The sequence below is a fragment of the Danio aesculapii genome, chromosome 4, assembly GCF_903798145.1.
Source record: "Danio aesculapii chromosome 4, fDanAes4.1, whole genome shotgun sequence".
Taxonomy (NCBI): Eukaryota; Metazoa; Chordata; class Actinopteri; order Cypriniformes; family Danionidae; genus Danio; species Danio aesculapii.
Window position 1 is genome coordinate 56,850,880 of NC_079438.1, and position 22,350 is coordinate 56,873,229.

The following is a 22,350-nucleotide window of genomic DNA, read 5'->3' on the forward strand; positions in this document are numbered from 1 at the left end:
TACACTGTTAGGTGTGTTTTTGATTTTATAGCTGTGCTGACAAGCATTATATTTTAGCATGTTTGACGTAGCTGAAAAAAAAAAACACTGAACTAGCATTATGGAGATTGCAAAAGCATGTGTGTCATTCGATTCTGCAGTCATGTTTATGCTGGGGTTTGTGGATATTAGTGGTGTTTTTTTGCAACGCACACAGGGAAAGAAAATACTGTGTGTTGCACAATTTGGCTTGTCAGTGGGATGTTATTGTAAATGGATGCATGTATTGTAAATCTCTTGAGCTACGTACAACAACAACACTTTATCGCTTCTAATCAAGATTTTTAAATAATAAAATAAAAGTATAAGTAATTATAAGCATTGTTTACATTTTTATATAGAATTATTTCCTTCAAAATTTATTTTAGATTATATTAAATCATTTAATGTGTTTAGAATAAAGTGCACAAATCTGAACTCAGAAATGCTAATTATAACTCAAAGTCTAAATAACTGACCGATCCCCAAACTCGCTTCACATATCACAGCCAAGCATATGTCCGGTTTTATGGATTGATTTAAGCAAATTTGTGCAAAAATGCAGTAAGATGAACAGCCTTTTAAATGTTACATTAATCCTGAAGTGTAATATCATATTTACAGTGCTCTATTACACTTTAGGTGACAGATGAATGAGTTTCATAGGAATTTTTTATAGTCTCACTACTGTTTTTACAGAAAACTTGGTGTTTTTGTTGCTTTGGTCTGCCTGTATTTAGTTTGCGCCCTCTAGTGACTGTATAAATTATATATTTGGGAACTTTTGCTTTACACGAACCTGGAAATGAGCAATATTTGTTACGACTCATTACATTGTCAGTGCATAACTTTTGACATCTCTGCTCTGTGTGTGAATTGGAAAAAACAGATCCCATGATTTTCCATGTTCTGTCTAACATACACACACACTCACACCTGGTGCACATGTGTGATGTCTGGAGTGATATTAGTTCCTATAGTGGTTTACGGGTAGTTGTTTTATCTGTGTGGTCTGGCTGTGTAAACATACCACCGTGTGACCCCTGCACTGTTCATGTCTTTCTGACTGTTCAGACAATAACCTGTGTGTCTTAATGGGCCACACAGAACAGCGCACACTGCAAGCATAAAAAAGCCATCGCCCTTCTGAGCTTTTGGTGTGGATCCAAGTTTGTTTGACGTCAGAGTTTGGTTGGCGTGAAAGCAGGGTTTGCAATTGTTATGAAAACATGGACGCGATCACAAACTGATGACGAATAAATTGCATCTTTGCATGCTCCTGCCACATTTATTTGAGAGTAATGCGTTTTTCATAACTGCTTGTCTCTAAATAAATCGCAATCTCGTAATGCATGTGTAGACAAATGCTAGTTCGTGAAGCTTTGTTGGCAAATCCGAAGGGACAAATTTTTTAATAACACATTGAAACATGCGTCTTTTCCTCCTGAGTCCTTACCAAGCTACATGATGTAAACTCACATTTAATGAAGGCAACAGTAAAGCACAGCATCCAAGGTCATGAGTTTGATTCCCACAGATTGCATGACCTCAATGCTAAATGCAATGCAATTGTTCGTCACTTTGAATTTTTAAAAAATGGGAATTGAACTCATGACCTTGGCATTGCAAGCACAAGCTCTTTTGTTTGATCTCAAGGAAGGCCAGTTGTAAATGTTAATAGTGCAAATGCACTGGAGTTTAGATCCAAAAGTACTATGTGAAAGTCATTACTGAGCTACATGTTGCACATTAGATCAAAGTCATAAGAATTTCCACTTTAAAAACAGCACCAAGGTTGTAAGTTTATTCCCACTGGATATATGAACTGATCACATGTATAGCTTATACGTAAGTCTCTCTGGTTTAAAAAAAACATCTGCCAATTTGTGAAGATTATGAATGTATGCATATAACTTTTACAGTTACTGTTCTGGGCATCGAACTCATGACTTGCTGTTGCAAGCACAGCTGTACTTTTAAAACTACAGGAAGACCATTGATGCACTGCAGTTAAGCTGAATGCAAACTGACTTTTGGACTGAACATTAAACCAGCCTTGGTATATGTTTTAGTTCAGGTGGTTGGTTATTGGTTCTTATCACCTTGGTAAACAGGAAATGAGCTCAGATACACTGTGACCATTATCTGTTACCCACTCAGCAGAGCACATGCCCTGGTGCTTTGAGTCATTATCAAACTACGTCATGTGATTTAAAGTAGCTCACATTCATTGAGCGTCACTGGATCTCAAACAGTAGCACAAGGACATGAGTTCAATTCCCAAAGTATACATGAACTGATAAAATTCATAGCTTCAATGCAGTCACTTTGGATAAAAGCCACATTTGTTAAAATATACTTTTGCATATATTCATTTAGGGCTTATACGGTAGATATTGTTCGAGTAATCAAACACATGACAGTGGTGTTGAAAGTACCTGCTTTATTGTTTGAGCAAAATGAAAACTAAGCTGTTAATGATTCAATGCCACTTAAGATCTAAAGCGAAAGCCTGGACCAATACACAAACCAGCTCTAGTAAATGTCTCAGCTCAGGTGGTTGGTTATAGGTTCGGATCTCCCTGGTAAACAATCATTCACCCCACAGAGTAGAGCACATGCCCTGGATGCTTTCGGTGACCTAGGGCATGCACTGCAGGTCATTACCGAGCTCCATAATGTAGCTGAAAGTAGTTCACATTTAATGAGTGTTCTCAAACAGTAGAGCATTTAGTCATTTAGCAGACGCTTTCGTCCAAAGCGACTTACAATTGAGGAGACATTCAGAGATTCAAGGCAATACACACAAGACGTGCTCATTATACAAAGGAACAGTTAGTGCTTAGAGAATTAAGTGCCATTTTTAGAGAGAGAGAGAGAGAGAGAGAGAAGAGTCCATCTACAGATGGTTTGTCAAGCCCACTCACCTGTGTGAAGCACATTACATAAATGCACAATGCTTTATTTAAGATATGGAGTGACTGAGTCTGGTGTTCAAAACTGGTGCAAGTATTGGTGAAAGTTTCAGAGAGATGAATGAGTGTGTTCTGCACCAAGATGAATGAGTAGAGCAATGCACCAATATCATGAGTTTGATTCCCACAGAATGCATGATGAGAATTGTTCCTTAAATGCAATGCAACACAAGTCACTTTTGAGAAAAGAAGCATCTGTTAAATGAGTTCAAATGGGCTTTTGCATTCATATTGCTTTTACAGTTACCATCATGGGAATTGAACCCTTGACCTTGGCTTCTACTGCTTGAGCTGCAGGATTGGAAACTATAAATGTTAATGATCCAAATGCATCACACTTGAGTCCCAAAATTAATATGTGAAGATCCACTGGGTTGAGCATCAAACCAGCCTTAGTAAACGTTTCAGTTCAAGTGGTCAGTCGTCGGTTCACATCCCCCTGGTAAACAGGAAATGATCTCAGAGTCGCTGTGACCATTTTCTGTCGGCCACTCAGCAGAGCACATGCCCTGGGCGCTTTCAGTGATGGACATAAAATCATTCCCGTTATGAACATCGCAGTGTGAAGTGAATTACGCAACGTCCTTCAAATGGACATCTCACTCATCTCTCCTTTCCACAGACTCGACTTACTTTATTAAAGTGAGAAAGTAGATTCATCCAACAGATCCGCTTCAGCCATACGGCTACGGAAATTGCAAGTGTTAGTTCTCAAGTTAAGTGCTCTAGTTGACTACTCATCTTCAGTGTGTCTGGATGGTAAACTGAACCAGCTGTACCTCGCTGCGTTTAAGCACAGGTCTCCAGAGGACTGTGTTCATGGAAAACCCCCCGTTTAATGGCGCGAGGAGTCATTTCGGCTCAAACACCTCACCGCGTGGAGTCTTTAGTAGCCTTTAGCGGGTCACTGAATTGCGATTAGCCCAGGGCTGCCTGGAAAAGCTGTTCGCCGTGAGCCGGAGCCTCTGGGCAGAGCAGAGAGTATTTAAATCTTCACTTAAAGGGGAAGCGTGTCATTTTAAATGTTAAAATCCGTCCTCCTGTCCCAGTTTAATGTGCACTGACAAGTAAGCTACCGAAAACAAGGTGAGTGCTTTTAAAGAATTTCTCTTCTCGTTTTTAAACGTATCTTTAGATTTTCTTGTCCTCCTTGCATATATATATATATATATATATATATATATATATATATATATATATATATATATATATATATATGTATAATTATTTGCCCTCCTGTGAATATTTTACATTAAGGTCTTCAGTGCACGTCTCTCTGGCAGTCTAACAGATTTTGTGGCACGTTTGTATGAAGGGCCAGCAGGTTTTTGTCTTGAAGTGTGTTATGTGAAGCCATTCATTGCCATTGAATGAGTGTAAACACCGGCAGTTCAGCGCTTCATAAACATTGCTCTGTTTGTTTGAGTTGCTGACACGTCATCTTCAGACATCTCGGGTGCAGGAATAATAATATCCAACCCGTTTAATCTCAAGTGATGTTGTGCATATTGGAGTGAAACAGGATATTTAATGAGATAAAAATTGTGTTGAAGGGAATGGACACTCTTTTACAGACTGCAATGTGTTTCCACAGTTATTACCATAATACAATTGGGTTATTTTTTATTTGCTTGTTTTTTTAAATAATTTTATTTGTGCTTCTAATACCGTAGCTTAGAGAATGATGGCAGAATTTTTCTCTCTTCTCACCAAAGTAGTGAATCTGCAGAAGCTTTCTGGCAATTGTGAGTTTGCATTTCACAATATGGACTATAATTTGTAGATTTTTTTTTTCTTGCATCTGCAAGTATATAAACTGCATTTCTAAGAAAAAATATCTGAATGGCAAGAAATAAAGTCACAATTCTTAGAAAGAAAGGTTATAGACAGAATCAGTGTTGGCGGTAAGGCAATACAAGTAACGTGAGTTGCATAATAATATTAGTAACAATTGTGTTAGTATTAATAATAGTATTAGTTATAATAATAAGTAACAAGTAAAGTAACGCATTACTTTAAAATATTAATTGATAATATTTGAGTTGCTTTTTTAAAAACAAATTCGGTTACATTTTGATGAATTAATTCACGTTCAAAAATTATTTGCTGAATTAAAATTAGTGCAATTATGTTGAACGACATACGGTAAGAGAATGAGCTCCCCGCGGGAGCCAAGATGGCAGAGCCTTACATTTCTGTGATGGAAGTATTCTCATTAATCTGAACACTTGGAAGAAAAGGGGATTATACTCTCAGTGGACAGTGATTTGTACTAATTAGACAAAAGTAGCAAACAGATTGCTTTCAATTTTTATTAATCTGTAGATACGGCACGTATAGCATCAGGAAGTTCTCAGAAGGTAACATTATTATAATCTTTTTTTAATTAGCTGTTTTTTAGGTAAATGAAGGTGAAGGTTATACAGTGTGTCATTAAATGCACAGCTCCTCTATTTAGAAAAAAAAAGAAAAACACCCTGCAAGTTCAGAAAGAGATCAAGCCTCACGTAGGTATGAAAAAGTAACTCAACAGTAACGTAATGCATTACTTTCCATAAAAAGTAACTAAGTAACCCAACTAGTTACTTTTTTGGAGAGTAACTCAATATTGTAATGCATTACTTTCTAAAGTAACTATCCCAACACTGATCCGAATAGTGAAGAAGACTTATCAACTCCTCAGTTGCTTTGTCTCTTAGCAAAAATCTTTATTTCCTTTAGATAATAAAGTCGCAATTCTAAGAAGAAAAAACTACTATGAGAAATAACTCAGATTTGTGAGATTACCAACTCAGATTACGATGGATTTTGCTTTCTTTTGCTGAATGATCAAATGGGAGCGCAAGTAACTATATTGGTTGTCATTTCATTCAAAGTTTTAAAAATATACCCAATTATGCAATGAAAAGCCATCTAAAAAGCTTGATTTATTTATTTTTTTTGTTCAGTTCCAACATGAAGCGAGTGTATTAATACTTGACTTAAAAGAGAAAGCGTTTGCCGCTTTCCTCACATCTTCTCTCCAGACGATTAACTGCAGGGTCGTCTCCTGCTGTCGTTCCTCCCAAACTAGTAGAAAAACAGTGGCATTTTTAGCGGCCTGAGAATGCGGGATGTTTCTGTTTCTTTTGTGATGGAGGGCTGGATAATGTATTAGACTTCTGGAGGAGAAAGAAGGGTGTGCGAGCAGCTATTTGAGGAATGACGCAAATAGAGATCCATAGAGACCAGGAGTATGTTTCTGTGCCATGGGCTTTTTTATAAGGGCTCCTTTTTTCCAAGCCTGGTGCAGATATGAGGTTAGTAGGTGGGACTTTTCTGTCTGCCAGGCTTGGTAATGAACCTCATAAAGGGAATGTATTGTGAAAATCTGACTTTTTTCTGTGTTAAAGTGCTGTAATCTGGTCCCCGGTGCATCTGTCAACCCAGAAAATGTGAAAAAGGAAACCCAGTAACTATTCTGATAAGTCATTTTCTGCAGCCATAAGGAAAAAAGTGTTGTTCAGATTTCACTAGTGACGTAAGAAGGAGATCTTATTATATATTACCACCCCTTAATCTGCTCATTTACACCCACACTCCACCATTTGTGTTTACTTGCTGTAGCACCAGAGTTTTACAGTGTTGGCGGCAGAAAATCTTTGCAAACGTTCTGTTGTTGGGTGTGCAAATGAACATCAGAGTCTCAATGTACTCCAGACATGAATTTAGTTTAATGCTGATCAGCATCTTAAATCCCTGAAAGTTTTTAATATTTAGATTATTTTTAAACGTGTGAACATTAGGATGCATTTTTGTATGTATTATATCATCTTTGCATCAAATTACAAAAAACAAATTACCACTTGTTTGAGGTGTTTGTAATGCAGTGTATATGGGTGCAGGACAGTAAATTTGACATTATTCTCTCTTCTGGATGTCGCTATCAGTCTCACACTATCCTTTTTCTTTTTCTAAAAGTCTTGATAACACCATTGTGGAGTTTTTCTTTTATTATTTCAGCAAATAGGATTGTAAAAAACATGATTTGTTGTGCTCTCTCGTTCATTGCGCTCTAAGTTTACCCAAATATGACAACTTCTGCTACTGAGAAACCTGGAAATGTGAAAAGGGTCCATGTACATCACAGAAAAACTAAATATCGCAGTGTCTTTTTTGTTGCAATATTGTGAAGCCCTACACTGTTCTGTTGATTTTGGCATATTTTAATAATAAAAAAAGTCATATATTGTGCCTGTAGCACTTTATTTTGATGTTCAATTCGAGTATTAGTAGACTGTCTGCTTAATATCTGTTAATATGCTCCTTCAACAGACATTTAACTGACCACAAGAAACTTTGCAAGTACATGTCAACTTACACCAACCCTAACCTCAGCCCAACAGTCTGCTTATAATCTAATGAGAATTAGTTGGCATGTAGATGCAATGTAACTTAAATTCAACAAACAGACCATCAAAATAAAGTGTGACCATTGTGCCTTTAAAGCCTACGCTCTGGCCTGAATCTCTAATACTGTTCAATATGGCTCTCAGTTCAGTACCTGCTATCGTTTCAGCATTGATATCACAATATGTGCTATCTGCAATAGTCACATCACAGGATTATATTATTTATTAAAGATTAAAAGATAAAAATATTATTAGATATTATTATTTTTGAATTATTTATTCAATGATGACCATGTTATTCCATATAAAATCATAAAGCACTATTTTTTATTCATGTTTGCTTGTTGTTTGTTATAATTTATGCAGATACACTGCATAGAAACAGACTTGATGATCTCAGTCGATCTAAATGAATGAGATCTTTCCAAGTTAATGTGTAATTCATTAATCGAATTAATGAATGGAGCTATTCGACTCATCTGGTGAATTTTTATACATATATTTTATACAAGTCAGAATTATTCGCCTTCCTTTGAATTTTCTTTTCTTTTTCAAATATTTCCTAAATGACGTTTAACAGATTCAGGAATTTTTCACAGTATTTCCTATAATATTTTTTCTTCTGGAAAAAGTCTTATTTGTTTTATTTCGGCTAGAATAAAAGCAGTTTTACATTTTTTAAAAGCCATTTTAAGGTCAATATTATTAGCCCCCTTAAGCAATATTTGTTTTTCTCAATTGTCTACAGAACAAACCACTGTTATAAAATGACTTGCCTAATTACCATAACCTGCCTAAAAATGTCACTTCAAGCTGAATACTAGTATCTTGAAAAATATCTAGTCAAATATTATGTGCTGTCATCATGGCAAAGATAAAAAAAAATCAGGTATTTAATGTTACAGATGTTTTAGCAAAACAAAATATTGCAATGTCATATTTTTCCAATATTGTGCAGCCATAGTACCTGCAGTAGCCTGATTCTCCAGCCTGAGAGTTTTGTAATGGACACCAGAGCTCTGCACTCGTGGAGGGTTGTTTTCCTTCCTGCAGGCCTGCGTCTTCACTCGCTGTAATGGGTCTGGTGTACGCCGCTGCGGCAGACAGAGGGATCTTTGACGTGGATGCTGTATTTTGCTTGTAAGCGGCCTCAACCGTGCCAGGCCTGGAATGTGTAGCCTCAGCTGTCCTGCCTGAGCACTGGCTGCCAAAAACCTCATCCATTTTAAAAATGCTTGCAGTTTTTCAAGTCTTTCCAAACAAGCTCCAAGGAGCCGCTTCTATCTGAACCAGGTGCGCAGCTGGCGAAAACCAAAATGACATTAGCTGCTCTACATATGTCAGTCCAAATGAATTGCAGGCCGGGCACATGCTGCTGTAAAAGCATGTCTGGAGAGTCAAGGCTGTTCAAAGGCTTCTGGAAATTGTGTTTTTGTGAAAGGCATTGATGTTTCTTCTTTTGCACACGTTTTGGCACTTACTTGGACTATGTTGGGATCCTGATATACAGTTGAAGTCAGAATTATTAGCCCCCCTGTATATTTTTTTCCCTAATTTCTGTTTAATGGAGAGAAGATTTTTTTTTTCCAACACATTTCTAAACATGATAGTTTTAATAACTCATTTCTTATAACTGATTTATTTTATCTTTGCCATGATGACAGTAAATAATTGTCACGATCACCAGTGATCTAAAACACCATAGATCGCTGGAAAACACTCACAAGTGTTAACAGACTACAAATTCACCATTTCAAGGACTACAACTCCATACATGCACTCCGCTCACACACACATGCTCCAGATCCTGACTGATTACACTCACACAGCTGAAGCTGCTCAAGGACTGATTCATGGACTATAAGAACTGCTCAAACACAAACACTGTTGCTGAGTCTTGTTTTCTGTTTACCATGTTTTTGATCCTTGCCTTGTTTATTTGTTTAATCCTGTTTGCTGCCTGCCTGTGACCATCTGCCTGCCTATTCACTAAGATTCTGGATTGCCTGTATACATCTGTTTGCCCCTGTGTTGACCATTGCTGACCTGACCTCGCTAATAAACCTGCATATGGATCCGCACCTCTGTTGTCAGTGTCACTTCCCTGGTTACAATAATATTTGATTAGATGTTATTCAAGATACTAGTATTCAGCTTAAAGTGACATTTAAAGGCTTAACTAGGTTAATTAGGTTAACTAGGCAGGTTAATTCGGAAATCATTGTATAACTATGGTTTGTTCTGTTGACAGTCAAATAAAAAAATTGCGTAAAGGGGCTAATAATTTTGACCTTAAAATGGTTCATAAAAAATTAAAAACTGCTTTTCTTCTAGCCGAAATAAAACAAATAAGACTTTCTCTAGAAGAAAAAATATTATAGGAAATACTGTGAAAAATTCTTTACTCAGTTAAACATCACTTGGTAAATATTTGAAAAAGAAAACTGGAGGGTGAATAATTTTGACTTCAACTGGATATGAATGTATTTCTTTTAACTTTATTTCTATAGCGCTTTTTACAATGTAGTTTGTGTGAAAGCAGCTTTACATAGATGAAGATAAGCGAGTGAAAGCCATAATAATTAATAATAAAGAGGATTTTAAGTGACAGAAAAGGGACACTGAGGTCACTGTATAATTTTTCCTTTGCTGTTAAGCAAGACACGTGACTAACTAGTAGGTTTTTTGACATTGCAAAAGTGAAAATGGCACTAAACTTAAAAAATATATATTTTTGAAAGCTTATACCTTCAGTGCACATTCAAAATAAAAAGAAGAAACTTTAAACAATAGATTTTAGGGGAAATAAATGTAAATGTAGCAGGCAGATGTGCAATGCTCAGCTATGGAAAAGACTGTGGCATTCTATAAGGCTTTCTTGTGAGTGTGAAGTGATCTACAACAAAAAAGACTTTCTCCAGAAGAAAAAATATTATGGGACATACTGTGAAAAATATTTGAAAAAGAAAAAATAAATTGACAGGAGGGCAAGTAATTCTGACTTCAGATGTATATGAATGTATTTCTTTTCATTTCTATAGTGATTTTCACAATGTCGATTGTGCTAAAGCAGCTTTGCATGAAGATAAGATATAATCAAGATAAGCCATCATCAAAAAGGCATAATAATTTAAATTGTGGAGCATTCCAGCAGTTCAGGCAGGCCGGAGAGTTCAGTTCAGTTTATTTCAGATCAGTCTAATGCAGGAACTGATCTTATTTCTGTTGACTGAGGCAAACTCAAAACCAAACAGAATTTATATCACAGTGCATTATATTACTAATGTAGATCAAATTTACATGATTAAATATTATTCTATTTTTCAGTTCATTTAAATACTCATTGCATGTTATTAATCCAGTTTTTGGCAAAAAAAAAAATATCAAGTTTTAATACTTCAGACACAAAAAATATACATGTGTCTTTATCTAAAAACCCATTGAGATCAAGATCTTATTTACAAGGTTGACCTGGCCAAGAGGTCCACAACACACAACTTATGGAAAAAGATAATAATAGTAAATAAAAATAAAGATAATATTAAACAATAAATGTTAGGTATTCAGCTATACCACAATACAATATGTTAAAAACACATACATTGAGAAATGGACTGTTGTTGTTTATTATAAAGCATAGAGCGAAATGATTGGATTGGGATAAGCTCAGACATGTATAGTCTCAGACTGAAGAGTATTCTAGGATGAGGGGCCAGCATGACTAAAGGCTCGCCTCCCCATTTCAGTTCGATCTCGGGGAACAGTCCAATGATAAGATTCACCTGAACAAAGGGCATACTTCTGACCTATGAAGAAGGGAGCATAGGTATAAAGGTGCCAGACCCAGAAGAGCCCTGTAGACCAGAGTCATCCAGTGGGTGTACCTTCTTACATTCAGAAAAGGCCACTCAGCTTTGGCATATGGTTCACAATGGTGAGTTAGTCTGATGTATCAGAAACCAAAGAAGAAAAAAGTTGGATGTATTATTATTATTATTATTATTATTATTATTATTATTATTACTATTATTATTATTATTATTATTATTATTATTATTATTATTTGCAGTGTGGGATTAAACGGCTGCTAGAGCTCTTGTTGTTTTAATCTAGCCTTGCATAAAACTATTCATTGCTATTGAATAGAATTTTTTTTCATAGTTATGTTAACTAGGGTTAACCAGGTTACTGTACAAATTAATAGCAATAATAATAATAGTAATAAAAAAATTATAAATAATAAATAAATCAGCATTTTTTTTTTCATTTTTGTTGTGTCCACTTAATAGTGTAGTTGAAGGCCTCTTGATGTTTTAACCTGGCCTTATGCATTATTATTCAATATTCTTTAATTATATAGTTATGTTAATCCATACTAAACTACTAATCCATGTTAAAATGGTTAAGACATCAAGAGCCCTCAACAACACTACTGAGTGCACGCTGCAAAAATTAAAAAAGAAGTTAAGATTATGTTGAGAGATATTTATTCACGAATAATAATGAGTCATTTTATACAAGGCCAGTTTAAACCAATAAGTTTTTAGTTTTTAACACTACTCAGTGTGCACACTGCAAAAATGAAGGGGAAAATGTTTTAGATTATGTTGAGAGATTTTTTTTTAAGTTACCTGGATTAGTAATTAACATGGATTAGTAGTTTAGTATGGATTAGTAGTTAAAATAAATGACTTTAGTTTATAAATGACTTTTAATATTGTGTTGTCGAATGGCTCTCGTTGTTTTAACCTGGTGTTTTGGGTCTCCGGTTCACCCCTCTTTCTCTTTCGCTCCCACTGCAGCCCAGATGAGCGTCCGCTCAGACAAGGCCTGTCTTGTTAACTCACTCACTGGCGTGTTTTACTTTCCAAAATATGGATGGCAGATGGTGCAGTGATGGGGGGAAGGTTCAGAGTCGAGCCAGTCAGCGACAAAAACGCAGTCTGTACATCTGTCTGTTTGTCTCGCTCATTCTCGCACTACGGTTTACGTATTTCAGGCACGGTTTGCTTTTTTGCGGAGTATATTTGAGTTAGCGGGAAGCAGAGTCGCTCTGGATAGTTTATAGCACATTTGCTCAAGTCAAAAATACAGTTGAGTGTGGAGGAATTAATCCTCTAGTGTTGAACGGTGTTGATTTCCAGTTTTGCACCGATTTTCATAAGAGTTTGCATTTTAGCTAGGGCTGTGAAATTGTATGTTAATTTAATACAATTAATTTGTTTTTGTTTTTTAAATTATTATTATATAATTATTTATTTTTGTATTTATTATTATTATAATTAGGTTTGTTTTTTTATTATTTAATTTTTATATTTTAATATTTATTGTTTGAATAATTAATTGAGTGCAATTAATTTGTTAGATTTTTTATTATTTCATGATTATCAACTTTATTAATAATAATAATAACTATAATTGTTGTTATTAGTAGTTTTATATTATTCAATTACTATATTTGAATATTCATTGTTTATATTATTAATGGAGTGCAATTAATTTGTGGTTTTTTATTTTTATTATTTTACAATTATTCATTTTAACAATAATAATAATAATATTATTAATAACTATTATTATTATTTATTTATTATTATTATTATATTATTTTTATATTATTATATATATTTTAATATTTCATTGTTATTTATTGTTTGTTAGATTTTTAAATTGTATTATTTTATAATTATTAATTTTAATAAATATAACTATTATTATTATTGTTGTTGTTATTAGTAGTTTTATATTATTTAATTGCTATATTTTAATATTCATTGTTTATATTATTAATTGAGTGCAATTAATTTGTGGGTTTTTTATTTTTATTATTTTACAATTATTAATTTTAACAACAACAATAATAATAATAATAATAATAATAATAATAATAATAATAATAATAATAATAATAACTATCATTATTATTGTTATTATTAGTAGTTTTATATTATTTATTTACTATATCTTATTATTCATTGTTTATATTATTAATTGAGTGCAATTAATTTGTTGGATTATTTTATTTTTATTATTTTATAATTATTAATTTTATTAATAATAGTAATAATAATTATTGTTGTTATTATTATTAGTAGTAGTAGTAGTTTTATATTATTTAATTACTATATTTTAATATTAATTGTTTATTTTATTAATTATAGTTTTATATTTTATATTTGTTCAGTATATGAACAGTATAAATAAAAATCAAGATTAAAATATCTTTCTTTAAGGCTTTTTTAGATCAGTGAATCCATTTGATTAATCAGCAAATCATTTAGTGTTTAACCTTTTTTAATTGTAATCCATTAACAAAATTAAAACTCAATTATGGAAACTGTCACTCTAAATTTAACACATTAATATTCGTATTTTTAACAGATTATTTATATAAATCCATGCTTATGTTTCATGAATACAATCCATAACCTTTGCTTAGTTTTATCTCCTTGATCTCTATAAATATAAATAAAGCATTGGTGATTAATGTTTAGCTCATTCAAATTCAGTGGCGTCATGTAGCATGAATCAGATTTGATGGCAATAATCAAACATGTCAGTGTATTCTGGGTCTCTGGGAAAGCATCTTAAACCTATGAGCTCACCTCATTAATTATAACTAATATCTTTATCAGAGAGTCACATTTCTCCAGTTTCCATGTTATCGCAGTAAACTTTAGCTGTATCCCGAGGGACTCGAAAGCACTTTGCGAGGTTTTGATAACGTTTTACCACCGGCTTCTCAGAGGAAACAATGAAACGGCAGCTGGAAGATTTTTAACCGCAGCCAAGAAACACAGACTTGCTGTATTTTTTCGACATGTTGCTGCCGCTGCACCTTCACTGCCCATCTTAATGCTTCGTCTGCAAATGTGTGTGTGTTAATTGCGTGTGCAGTTACAGCTGGAAGTGTTTTCGGCTGGGTTACTTACTAGGTTAATAATAAAGTGAAGAGATTCTCGGTCTGAGCTCGCGTGAGAAATTGGCCCTGTTTTGCGTCAGGAGTTGACAGGTACTGTGAGAAACTCTGCTGGATCACAGGCTGACTGCAAAAACATGCGCTTAAAGGAGCTGTGTGCAAGAATTCTCATGCATTAATTCTATTTTTTTTTTTTACTGCAAATAATGGTAACACTTATAATGGTTGCATTAGTTAATGTTAGTTAATTCCCTTACTAACATGAACAAACAGTGAACAATACATTAATTACAGTATTTATTCATGTTAGTTAATGAAAATACAGTTGTTTATTATTAGTTCATGTAAACTCACAGTGCATTCGCGAGTGCTAGCAAGTATGCATTCATATTTTAATAATGCATTATTTAAAAGTATACAAGAATTCTCATGCATTAATTGTATTTTTATTTACTGCAAATAATGCTAACTCATTACAATAATGTTGCATTGGTTTGTTAGTGTACTTACTGACATGAACAGTGAACAATACATTAATTAGAGTACACCGTAAATTTACTTTACCTAAAAAAAGTGTTGCCTTAAAATAGCAAGTTGACTTTACCTAGTACAACCTTTGTAATTTGGAACTGTTAATTTGATTTAACCCAATTTTGATTAATTATACACAGTTTATTAACTTACAAATCAAGCAATAAGCTGCAGTTCACTGAATGACCACTTGTGGTGCTCAAAACAAGTTTCCTAATTCTACATAGCCATTTATTAACTTCCACTCTCTTTAACAACATCGCTTTTCTTCTCTGATTGGTGTTTGCTGGGATGAGGGGCGGGATCAACCTATCAATCACATGAGATCGACCAATAGTAGACCCAGGCTGATCTCACGTCGAATCTTAACTATTTTACGTTTTGTCAGTTCAGTGGCTAATATGTAGGAATTCATATGAGTTCAGTTGTATGAAAATGTACGGTTTCAAAAAGGAGGTGTGACACCCAATCCAAATCCACAACTAAACCCAACCATCATTGGGGGATGTACAAATCATACTAAATTATACCAGAGTTTGTAGCCTCTAAATCAAAAAGTTTTGCCGTGAGATCGTGTTGGCAGACCACATCTATCATATCAGTTCCTTGTGGACAAAATCAAATCTCGTTTTTCTCATTCTAGAGGTTGTTTTGCTCTGATATATGACACAGTATGAATTGAAAGACTGTCAAAATTTCTTTTATGTTGAGTTTAAACCCTGTTTTTTTTATTTAAAGCCTCCTCCCATACTGTAGGTTTTTGTTTAGCTCCTGGTATTAAAATTACACCTTTAAACATTAAAGAGGGCCTATTATGCCCCTTTTTACAAGATGTAAAATAAGTCTCTGATGTCCCTGGAGTGTGTATGTGTAAGTTTCATCTCAAAATACCACACAAATAATGTTTTATAACTGTTTGAAACTGCCCCTTTTAGGCTTTGAGACAAATTGTGGCATTTTGGTGTCTGTCGCTTTAAATTCAAATGAGATTGTGCTCTTTTTAAAAGAAGGCGGAGCTACAAATGCCTGTGTGTCAGCATAGTGGCAGATTCAAATACAAGACTAATAAAAGGGAGTTGGCCACTAGTGGGTGGGGCTTTCCCACTCTGATGACACGTACAAAGGGAGAATGTCAATCAAAGTGTTTCTGCAGACTGTTTCTATCAAGTGCGAATATAAAAAATTAATACATTGCCACACAACTGTGTTTAAACCCCTTATAAAAGTGATTTTTGTCTAATAGATATCCTTTAAACTAGTATTTTATTTATTTTTTCATGAATAGCATTAGCTGCATTAGCTATTTGTGTCTTCTTTAGGTCCGTTTTGCTTATGCTAAGTGATGTATTGGTATGTACTGAATGACCGTTGTACAAATTGTTCTGTTTGTTTAACATTTCTCCTGAAGCTCGTTTCTGCTTGACATTTAACAGATAGGAAAGATATATCTGCTAAACACTGAGAACATTATAGCAGAAACAATGACACTGTTGTTTTTATTTTCAGTAAGTGCCACGCTTTAAAATGTTAAGCACACTTAGCGGTTGTTTATGTGCGCGTGCAGATATACGCCGTTGTAATGCACAGAATTGCTTCACAGACTCACATGGATGAAGCCGTTTATGTGTTTGCTTAGTTTGCCGTCATGCTGCTTTAACAATTTCATTGAAGGCGATTAAAAAAATTATAGGGATTTTTATGCCACATCTCTTCCTGTTCTTCTCACTGGGAGGGAGAGAGCGAGATAGAGAGAGAAAGAGGGCATGTTAAAGTTTTGTGCTTCCTTCACAGATGTGATCCATCTGTACAGGACCTGAAAGGAAACTCTGCTACATCTCCTTTAGCAGAACGAGCATTAAAAATCAGACGTTTCTAGGTCTTTCCCATTGGCAAAATCGTGTTTCCTCCATAGAAATTCCCAGAATGCACAGTAAAACAAGTATGCGTATTAACTTATTGGAAATGTAGGCATGACTTAATTCGCTCAAGTGGACCAGACAGTGTACCTTGGTATTTTCATGGTGCTCTAGGGAACACTGAACTATCATGGTGCCAAAATGTGATGCACAAGTACTTTTTAGTGAGTAAAATTGCGTTCGTGTTCAGCTAAACATTTGCTCAGTGGAAAAATGTGCCTCTACTTACATTTAGCTGCTTTAGAAATTGTAATTATATGTATATTTGACTGATGATTCCACTTAAAGCTAGTAAAATATCAACAAATTATGCTAACATGGACTGATTATGGATTAAGCGTGACTTATTTTCTTAAGTATTATAACTAAGTATAAGTAATTTTGAGTAGCAATCAAATCACACTGAATTATGTATTTAGCTCCGCCCACTTTCATAAAGCACCAGGAAAAAACATGTCAAAAGCTGACTTTAGAAGGACCAATCAGAGCTGCAGTGATCAAAATGCACCGAAAAAGACTCCCATGAAGCACCAATTATAACTGCAGTGGTCAGAATGCACCAAAATACAGATTTATGCCTATGAAGGACCAATCAGATTTAATAAAGTGCCCCAAAGGAAATATTTAGCTCCACCCACTTCCATGAACCCTTAATCAGTGCTGCAGTTATCAAAATGCGCCTTTATATCCACCAACTTCGATGAAGCCCCAATCAGAGCCCCAGTGAATAAAATACACCAAAATATCTCTTTAGCTCCGCCCACTCCCATGGTGCACTGGAGTTACAGTGAGCAAAGCGTGCAGTAAGTATTTAGCTCCGCCCACTCCCATGAGTGATCAAAATGTGCCAAAATATCTCTTTAGCTCCACCCCTTCCATGAAGCAGCAATTACAGTGAGCAAACATGCAATATTTGGCTCCGCCCATTCCAATGATGCACCAGAGTTACAGTGAGCAAAATGTGCAAAAAGCATTTAGCTCCACCCACTCCCATGAATCCCCAATCAGAGCCGCAGTGATTAAAATACACCAAAATATCTCTTTAGCCCCACCCCTTCCCATGAAACACTGGAGTTACAGTGAGCAAAACATGCAAAAATTATTAAGCTACGCCCACTCCCATGAGTAATCAATATGCCCCAAAATATCTCTTTAGCTCCACCCCTGCCATGAAGCAGCAGTTACAGTGAGCAAAACATGCAATGTTTAGCTCCGCCCACTCCAATGAAGCACTGGAGTAACAGCAAAATGTGCAATAAGTATATAGCTCCGCCCTCTCCTATAAAGCACCAATCAGAGTATTGCAGCAGCAAGTCAAGTTATTTTTATTTCTTTAGCACTTTTACAATATAGATTGTGTCAAAGCACATTTAGATGAGTAATAAAATAGTAAAAATGCATGACAATATTTCAGATTGTGGAACATTTTCAGCATATTCTCAGCAGAGTAGGGGCAAAATAAACTAATTCTGTGCTTTTTTATGATATTGTAGCATACATAATATAAAAAGCAAGGGATCTAGTACCTAGAGCGTTACCTCATCAGTGCACCCTTGATTGATAAGATGCCTCTTTATTAACTGATACAAACTCCCATGATGCACCATGACTGACATCAACCAACAGCTATATTTTCTCATCATCTTTAATTTAATTATGTCATTCACAATGCTTTACACAATTGTAGTTTCCTACTTAACAAGTTTACTTTAAATCTGTTGCAAAGCTCACAAGAACCTGCATTTTTTTGCATAAATGTTACCACAGGTATGTTTTTCCTGGACTGGTAGACGTGTGTGTGTGTAATCTGAAGTGACGAGTGTTTTTTAGTGTTAATGGCATGTGTGTGTGTGTGAATCCTCCTGTAACGTGATGCTTTGCTGAAACAGAGTGTGATCTGAAGCGGTGTGAAACGCTGTGCTGCAGGCGATTGACCGATGGAAGTGACCCCGAGCAGCAAGAGCTTCCTTGCTTTCCCTGAACCTTCACTAGCGGCCCTGATGGGTTTTCTGCCTGCGGAGGTGGGAATGTTCACTTCAGTGATTCATGTTTCAGATCTGGAGAGCTTTTACTGAAACTGAAGGCCAGAGGTCTTTGCTAGTCCTGACGTTGACAAACATGGGTTCAGATGTTGGATGTTGGTTTGGTGTGGTCTTCGTTTCCTTACACTTTACTCTTCGTTTTGTCTTAATATAATGTTTATAGGCACAGTGCTATGACAAAACTGCCTACTACTCAGTAGGTACTGCATTTGAATTTAAATGTACTACTCTATACGTTCTATACAGTATGAATGTGAGCAGTATGAATGGAACTCAGACGTACTACATCCACCATTTTGTCATGATCACGTAACCCACCCGCGTCAGTTGCGTCGCTTCACTACTATTCATGAATTCTGTCACAGGAATGACATAGCGTGTATCGGACGCACATATCAGAATCTTGCCGGAAGTAGTAGGTCATACAGATACTTCTTGCATACTGATTTTCGAATATAATGCGATTTGGGACGCAGCCATAGTATTTATGTTCTTTTTAAATAAGCGCCACCTACTGTCAGGGAAGGAATTCGGTATTTCTTTTCATTTTAAATACTAAAAATACATGCTATACAACATATTTGTTGTTTTGTAAAACATTTTGGTCAAAAGGTTTATTATTAATGGCTTTTATAGTCTGTTTACAGTTTAGGATCACTGGTGTTGTTTCAAAAGAGTGATGCTACAAAAAGTATTGTTTTAGAAAAATATTGAAGATATCATCAGTACCAATAGCCTCGTAGTTAAATCAGATGTTTTCTCTATTCGTCTTATCCAGAATATGTTTTACACAGCAGATGCCCTTACAGCTGCAAGCCAGTACTGGGAAACACCCATAGACACTTATTCACACACACACTATGGCCAATTTTAGTTTATTCAATTAACTTATAACGCATGTGTTTGGACTGTGAGAGAAACCAGAGCACCCGGAAGAAACCCACGTCAACACGGTGAGAAATGCCAACTGGCCCAGCCATGACTCGAACCAACAACCTTCTTGCTGTGAGGTGACAATGCTAACCACTGAGCCACCGTGTCACACCTAAAATATCTTTAGTTAGAGAATTTAAACTGCTGAATCCATTTCCAATCCATTTTTTAGAATTTCCTGAAATATTTAATCATCTGATTCCAAATATATTAACAACAATGCATTAAACAGAGAAAAAACAGAAATAAGCAGATCCTTTTTAAATAAATGCAGTTCTTCTGAACTGTCTGTTCATTCAGTAATCCTGAAAAGATGATCATGGTTGCCTCAAAAAGCCTTCAGCGGCACAGATGTTTTTAACATTGATGTTAATCAGAAATTGAAAATATTAGATGTATTAGATTTCAATGATCGAAGACATTCTAATTCAAATTCAGCTTTGAATCATAGTTTGAAATGTACAAAGACAGAAAACAGACCATTTAAATTAAAATAATATGATGATGAAATATTAGTTTTCAAATGATTTTTGATGAAATAAATGTCTTGGTGAGTAGAAAAGACTGCTTTCAGAAAGACCGAAATGGTTCAACAAACAGCACTAATTAGTAATTGTAATGCTCGTCATGATTTCCCTCAGCATCATCAGCTCAGTGTTATGTAACATTAAAGGCAGCCCAGATGAGGAGGGCGAGTGGCGTCCCGTCCCATCCGCGATGCCCGCCTGGCACTCGTTTGACGTCTAGCACCTCGACTGTAGCAGGACCTCAGCTGCTGTCTCAGCATTACATAACGGGACGCTTCAGTTTGACCTATCGGTTCTGTGAGACTGATTGACTAAACGTTAAAGACTGTCCTCATCTGTCCTGCATTAAAGCACCCATACTGACCCAAGCCTGTTTAATCATCTGTGTTTATGTAACGCTGGCCGTTGCCTTGATTTTCATCATCTGTAAAGGCCATTCTGATCTTTTATCTTCAGACCTCAGTGTTATCAGGTTATCATTCTGCTAAACAATATATAAGCCTCTATCTATCTATCTATCTATCTATCTGTATGTCTGTCTGTCCGTCCATCCAGGACAAAATCTATCTATCGATCAATCCATCCAAAACAAATTCTATCTATCTATCTATCTATCTATCTATCTATCTATCTATCTATCTATCTATCTATCTATCTATCTATCTATCTATCTATCTATCTATCTATCTATCTATCTATCTATCTATCTATCTATCTATCTATCTATCTATCTATCTATCTATCTATCTATCTATCTATCTATCTACCTACCTACCTACCTACCTACCTACCTACCTACCTACCTACCTACCTACCTACCTACCTACCTACCTACCTACCTACCTACCTACCTACCTACCTACCTACCTACCTACCTACCTACCTGCCTACCTACCTGCCTACCTGCCTGCCTGCCTGCCTACCTACCTGCCTACCTATCTGCCTACTTATCTATCTATCTATCTATCTATCTATCTATCTATCTATCTGTCTGTCTGTCTGTCTGTCTGTCTGTCTGTCTGTCTGTCTGTCTGTCTGTCTGTCTGTCTGTCTGTCTGTCTGTCTGTCTGTCTGTCTGTCTGTCTGTCTGTCTGTCTGTCTGTCTGTCTGTCTGTCTATCTATCTATCTATCTATCTATCTATCTATCTATCTATCTATCTATCTATCTATCTATCTACCTACCTACCTACCTACCTACCTACCTACCTACCTACCTACCTACCTACCTACCTACCTACCTACCTACCTACCGTTCGTCCGTCCGTCCGTCCGTCCGTCCGTCCGTCCGTCCGTCTTTTTAAAGAAACTGTATTTTAAATAAATGCTACAATTAAATATATAATAAACATCATGTATTATTCCTTGTGTTGATTTCCAGTTAACACAACACACACACATCTTGTGTTTTCGTTTCATTTCGTTTTGTCTTGTTTTTTTTTTTGTTTCATTACATTTCGGTATGTTTTGTTGAAGATTACTCAACATGTAAGACTTTTGCCTATGCTTCAATAACATTTTTTCTTGTGTACTACTGTTACACCGAACTCCAATTACCTAAACGTATTATGTTGATTTCCCGTCAACGCATCTCGCTCTCCATATACACCTTGAAGTGTGTGCTGTGGTCTGTCGGTGGTGAAAGCAGCGCATCTGACATTTCAAACAGAGCAGGCGTCCGCTCGGCTCTCGGCTTCCTCAAATAAACACTGCAGATCCTGCTGCCGCTGGTTTGCTGGAGAGTCTCAGCTCTCTCAGGGTTTGTGCTGGTGATGAACAGATGTGTCCAGGTGTTCTCGCTCTCTAATGGCCGTCACGAGACTCACAAGAGCTAATGGATTCATCTCTGCTGCCAGAAAAACAGCCCAGTGAAGAGGATCGCTGTATATGGCTGAGACAGAGCAGCTTATTCGTGTTATTTCTGCACTATAGAGAGTTTAATGTAGTCATTTGCTAGCATACTGAAAAAAATTATTGATTGGATTTACTACTTTATTTTATGGTAAGTGGTTGCAAACAATTTATATCGGCTGAACTTAAACAAATTAGATTTAGTAATGTTCAACTTAATTTGTTTGTTTAAGTTCGGCCCATATAAAT

General features: G+C 35.6%; 1 protein-coding gene across 3 annotated transcripts in view; it reads left to right on the forward strand.

Moving 5' to 3' along the window:
- The window catches only part of pde3a (phosphodiesterase 3A, cGMP-inhibited), a 198,698-nt gene that overhangs the window by 63,380 nt on the left and 112,968 nt on the right, over nt 1-22,350 (forward strand). The gene's annotated exons all lie outside the window — the stretch shown is intronic.